Source organism: Tenrec ecaudatus, chromosome 10, assembly GCF_050624435.1.
Source record: "Tenrec ecaudatus isolate mTenEca1 chromosome 10, mTenEca1.hap1, whole genome shotgun sequence".
In the NCBI taxonomy this organism is placed as follows: Eukaryota; Metazoa; Chordata; class Mammalia; order Afrosoricida; family Tenrecidae; genus Tenrec; species Tenrec ecaudatus.
This window is the reverse complement of record NC_134539.1, coordinates 66013209-66019230: the sequence shown is the minus strand read 5'-3', so window position 1 is coordinate 66019230 and position 6022 is coordinate 66013209. Positions and strand designations below refer to the sequence as shown.

Sequence of the window (6022 nt, the reverse complement as noted above, 5' to 3'; positions counted from 1 at the left end):
TGCTCCAGCACCCAGGGCTGCATCGGGGTAGGTTCATGTGTCTTTTCCTCGGGGATGTCTTACAGGAAGTGAAGCAGGGAACTGGCTAAAGCAGCTGCACCCTGGCCCGGCCATCAAAAAGCAAGAGACCCGAGAACTCCAAAGGCAAGGATCACTGAGCCATTTATCTCTCCAACCTTCAATTAACCCCACATGTGTTTATCGGCTAGGTTGGCACAATAAACGCTATCTCAGAACTCGTGGGAACCTAATTGCTTAAAGCAGAATAAACTGAATGGTACTCAGGAGATTCATCATGGCATGAACACAAAATGGAGAATGGCATTTTAATAGTATAAAAAAAAGCCTTTTTGGCCAAATTTAGAACTTACTAGAATAAAGTTACAAAATGTTACTCAGTAGCTGACTGAGCTTCTAAATCAAGCCAGAATTACACATACTCTGCGTATTACTTGAGTATATACAAGTACATCCCATGATAACATACGGGCAGACAGGGGAACAAGAGTACTGTAAAAGCAAAACCACTTTTCATTTGTACAATAATGTATTGAAAACAAAACACCTGCTTAGTAGCCCAGGTAGTCTCATTTTGAAAACAGGATTTGAGATGATGTCTTTTTCCATAATTCAAATAACTGAGAGAGATTAAAAATAATAAATAAATAGATAAATACTGACCCTTGGAAGAGAACAAGGGCATCAGAAAAGGAGGGTAAAGGGAGATAGCGAAGGAGCAGAGATGGGTTCATTAATCATTTCCCCCCTTTGGGAACAAAAGTGGTCTGGGATATATTTACACAGTTGAACTGAATCAGTCCTAGTTCTCTGCTTCCTATTTGAACTTATTATATAATGCTTTCTATCTATATTATTAACTTGATGATAAACTACTCACTCAAGGTATTGGAATCCACTTTGGTGTTGAATCTTCTCTTGGCTTCTCCCACCCACCCTGAGGCCTTTTCTGGGCAACAGCTCATAGATCTTGGTCCCTCCCCACTAATTGACAGGAGCTAATTGTCAGTTACTAAAAACCTAATGAATAAAAGCAGAACATTGTCTGAGACAGTGCCAGAACATGAGCCCCTCAGATTGAGAGGCGTACCAAATATGCCCAAGAAACTGTTACCTTCTCAAAGTAGAGTCGGCCTTCATGGCGTGGATGGAGTAAAGCCTGTGGGGGTATTCAAGACCTTCATTTGTGATGGGGCCTGGCAAAAAGTGAGAAGAAATGGCTACAAGCATCAATTAGCATTTGGAACTTGGAATTTATGAAGTATGAATCTAGGCAAATTGGAAGTTGTCCCAAACAGAAAAGGAACGCATACATTTCAACATTCTAGGCTTTAAATTCACTACTATAGAGACAAAGTCAATTCTTAGCACAGGGTAGAAATGTCTCCATGAGTTTTCAAGACTGTAATTCTTTTTTTTTAAACATTTTATTAGGGGCTCATACAACTCTTATCACAATCCATACATATACATACATCAATTGTATAAAGCACATCCATACATTCCCTGCCCCAATCATTCTCAAAGCATTTGCTCTCCACTTAAGCCCTTTGTATCAGGTCCTCTTTTTTTTTCCCCTCCCTCACCGCTCCCCCCTCCCTCATGTGCCCTTGGTAATTTATACATCGTTATTTTGTCATATCTTGCCCTATGTGGAATCTCCCTTTCCCCCCTTCTCTGCTGTCCCTCTCCCAGGAAGGAGGTCACATGTGGATCCTTGTAATCAGTTCCCCCTTTCCAACTCACTCACCCTCCACTCTCCCAGCATCGCCCCTCACACCCTTGGTCCTGAAGGTATCATCCACCCTGGATTCCTTGTGCCTCTAGCCCTCATATGTACCAGTGTACAACCTCTGCCCTATCCAGCCCTGCAAGGTAGAATTCAAAACTGTAATTCTTGATGGGAGTTGAAAACCCTGTTTTTCTCCTGCAGAGCAGCAGGTGGTTTTGAACTATGAACCTATCAGTTAGGAACCCAACACTTCACCACTATAACAGTAGAACTCCTTTTTCTAGGCATTAATGAGCTGAAAATGAACTGATTTAGGACATTTTGAATCAGAAATCACATGATTTATTATGCCTGGAAAGATACAATCAAGAAGAACGGTTTTGCATCATCATTAAAAAGGATATTAAATCGTTTCTCTGTCTTTTGGCTAAGATCAAGTGTAATATCTATTCTTATCAGTTTAATATCTGATACGTCCTCTATCTGAGGACAATAGAGTAAGTGGATTTTTGGAGCAGGGAGATGGAATAGGAGCTTGCTCCGTCCACTCCACGCATCGACCTAGTATTGCAGTACTTTCAGAAACGATGCACCCCCTCGGGGGGAAAATTTTTTTTAAAATAGGATATTTAAAGATCTATCTTGAAGCACACTGATGTCTACAATAGGATAATATCTATCCACATTCAAAGAAATCCTTTCAATGAAAATATCAATCAAATGTATACACCAGCCGCTAATATACTGAAGAATTCTACTGATGACTTCTTCTGAAATTGATCAAACTTACGATCAAGTTGCATTGATAATGATTGGCAATTGGAATGCAAAATTTGGAAACAAAGAGGTAGTAGATACAGTTGGGAAATACGGACTTGATAAAAATAAAACTGAAGATCACCTGGTAGAATGTTATCATATCAACAACTTCTTCATTTAAAATAGCCTTTTTTAAACAACACCTAAGGCGACTATACACATGGACATTTCCATGTAGAGACTATACACATGGACAAATCACATTGACGACATCTTTGGAAAGAGACAATAGAGAAGTGCAATATCAACAGCTAACCTAGGCCCGGAGCTGACTTTGTAACAGATCATTAATTGCTATACCCACAGAAGCCGAAATGCGACTTGAATATATCCCACCCAAATTTAAGAGCATCTCAAGAGCAGAGTTGAAATATTTAGTGATGACCTGCTGAGTTGTGGGAAGATCTGAGGAACTGAGATGACATCAAGAATATCAAACATGAGGAAAGTGAGAGATCATTCAAAAAGATAGGAAATAAAGAAAAGATCAGAGTGGATGTCAGAGGAGACTTAAACATACTCTTTTTTACAAAAATCATTTTATTGGGGGCTCCTACAATTCTTATCACAATCCATATATACATCCATTGTGTCAAGAACATATGTATGTTTGTTGCCATCATCATTCTTAAAACATTTGCCTTCTACTTGAGCCCTTAATATCTGCTGCTCATTTTCCCCCTCTCTCTTTCTCCCCTTACCTCATGAACCCTTCATCATTCATAAATTATTATTATTTTGTCATATGTTACACTGTCTGACGTCTCTGCCAGCTTTCTTCTCTGCTGTCCATCCCCCAGGGAGGAGGCTATACGTAGATTCTTGTAATCAGTTCCTCCTTTCCACCCTCCAGGCATTGCCACTGTCACCACTGATCCTGAAGTAGTCATTTGTCCTGGATGCCCTGTGTTTCCAGTTGCTATCTGTACCTATGTATAGCCTTTGTCTAGCCAGATTTGGAAGGTAGAATTGGGATCATGATAGTGGGGGTGAAGAAGCATTTAAGAACTACAGGAATGTTATATGTTTCATTGTTTCTACCCTGCACCCTGACTGGTTCATCTTCTCCTGACAGCCCTTCAGGAAGGGGGTGTCTGGTTGGTTACCAATGGGCTTTGAGTCTCCACTCTGCACTCACCCACATTTACAATGATATGATTTTTGTTCCTTGATGCCTGATACCTGATCCCTTTGACAGCTTGTGGTCTCACAGACTGGTGTGTTTCCTCCATGTGGGCTTTGTTGCTTCTGAACTAGATGACCAATTGTTTATCTTTGAGCTTTGAAGACTCCAGACACTATATCTTTTGATAGCCGGGCACCATTAGCTTTCTTCACCACATTTGCTTATGCACACGTTTGTCTTCAGTGATCACATCAGGAATGTGGGCACCCACTGATATGATTTTTAGTTCTTTGATGTCTGATAACTAGTCCCTTCTACACCTCGTGGTCAGACAGGCTGGTGTGCTTCCTCCATGTGAGCTTTGATGCTTCTCAGCTAGATGGCCGCTTGTTTATCTTCAAGCCTTTAATACCCCAGAAGTTAAATCTTTTGAAAGCCAGGCACCATCAGTGTTCTTCACCATATTTGCTTATACACACATTTTTCTTCAGCAATTGTGTCAGGAAGGTGTGCATCCTGGAATGCCAGTTTAATAGAACAACGTGTTCTTGCATTGAGTACATGCTTGAGTGAATGCCCAATGTCTATCTGCTGCTTTAATACAAAACCTATAAATACATGCACATAGATCTGTTTCCCCACACTCTTATATGAATATATTTACATATGTACATGCCAGTCTTTAGACCTCTATAAATAACCTTTGCCACCTAGTTCTTTGCTCTATTTCCTTTTACTTTCCTCTTGTCCCACTATCATGCTCAGCCTTCATTTAGGTTTCAGTAATTTCTCTCTTTTACCTTGCTCTTGCTGAATCCCTATCAAGCCTCTCACACGCTCCTTGCTACTGATTTTGGACCACTTATTGCTCCCCTGTCCCTGGGTTGGTCAGCACCACCTCCTTACCCCTCCTCCCCTATCCCGTGTCCCCCCGGAACCATTGGTCCCATTGTTTTTTTCCTACAGACTATTCATCCAGTCTATCTTATCTAGATAGATCTGTAGAGATAATAATGTGCACAAAAAAATCAGGTCATAGGAATATAGGCAATGAGTGAGAACACAGCAATGACAACACAAAAAGGAAACCAATTACCCATAGAAGAGTAAATTATTTAAAGGAAAAAAAAATTAAAAGACAGAAAACCTGTAATTAGATCAAGGTCTAATTTTTGATCTCTAGGCATGTCCTTCAGTCAGGTCCAATGCGGTGGTACTATGTTTTGGCCCCAGAGTCTGTCCTTTGTACTCCCTCAGGGGCTCCCTGCTCTGCTCCCACGGTTGCTCTGCCACATGCTTTTAGTGGTTTCCCTCAGTGTCACAGGGTCAGTCTGGGCCAGTTCCAAACCTGAGTCCCCAGTGTTGTTCCCCTTAGGGCCCTGGGCCATGAAGGGATGGTGTGTCTCGTAGTGGGATCAGTCATATTGTCCACTCTGTCCATTGGCTGGTTCAGAGTGGGGATATCGTCCTCCAGGCATGATGGGCCAGGATATGCTCCACTCTCTCTTCCTTCCTCCCACTTCATTTGCTCTGATCAAACATGTCCCTCTCCCCTAGCTGCAGCTTCAGTGCTGTCCTCTCAAGTAAATTCTTCTAGGGGGAGGGGCCGTTGTCCACGTAGCTGGTATGGGGCCCGAACCCTCAGGTCCCTCCATTGGCTCTCCACTCCTTGCCGGCACACTGCACTCATCTGGCACTGGCTTTGTATCTGGTCCATCTTTCCCGGTGGCGACACAATACCCTCCCCTTGGGTCAGTGCCCTATTCTCCCATCACACATTTTTTTGCCCTGTCTTAGGTGTCAGGATGCTCACTGGGAGGACAGCATTGCCCTAAGCGGAGTGGAGGGGTCTGGGAGCCAGCAGTGCAATTGGAAAGGAATGAGAGGGAGCAGAGGGTATCATAAAACCAGTGAGAAGAGCAACGAGAAGAAAGACAGAAAGAGGAAAGAAAGAAAAAGAGATTAAAGAGAAAGAAGGGGAAAAAACCCAACTGAGTTCACTAAGATAAGCTGTGATGGTAAAGAGGGAGGAGAGAGAGAAGGAGGGAATAAAGAATAAAGAGATAGCTGATCCCTGATTGCTTGAATGTGGGGTCAGAGGGGTTTAGACCCTGCCCCATAATGGAAGTGTGGTGTTCCCTTTTAATGCCGGGACCCAGTGGTGCTGGTAAGAATTGCCCTAGTTGATGAGATCACCTTAGAGGTCCGATGGAGGTTTCCTCAGCATGTTTGGCCCCACTGCCTTGTGTGGCATACAGCACTCTCACGGAGGACAGTCTGGAGTTCTTCCTGCTATTTGGGTTGATTTGCCCTAAGCGGAGGGTAGT

The 6022-nt window shown here is 42.6% G+C and overlaps 1 non-coding gene across 1 annotated transcript; it reads left to right on the top strand.

Annotated features, from left to right (window-relative positions):
• The first annotated feature begins 2157 nt into the window (after positions 1-2157).
• On the top strand, positions 2158-2348 carry LOC142460324 (U2 spliceosomal RNA). The gene has a single exon (XR_012786556.1). It is a non-coding gene; the product is annotated as a U2 spliceosomal RNA (small nuclear RNA).
• The last annotated feature ends 3674 nt before the right edge of the window (positions 2349-6022 follow it).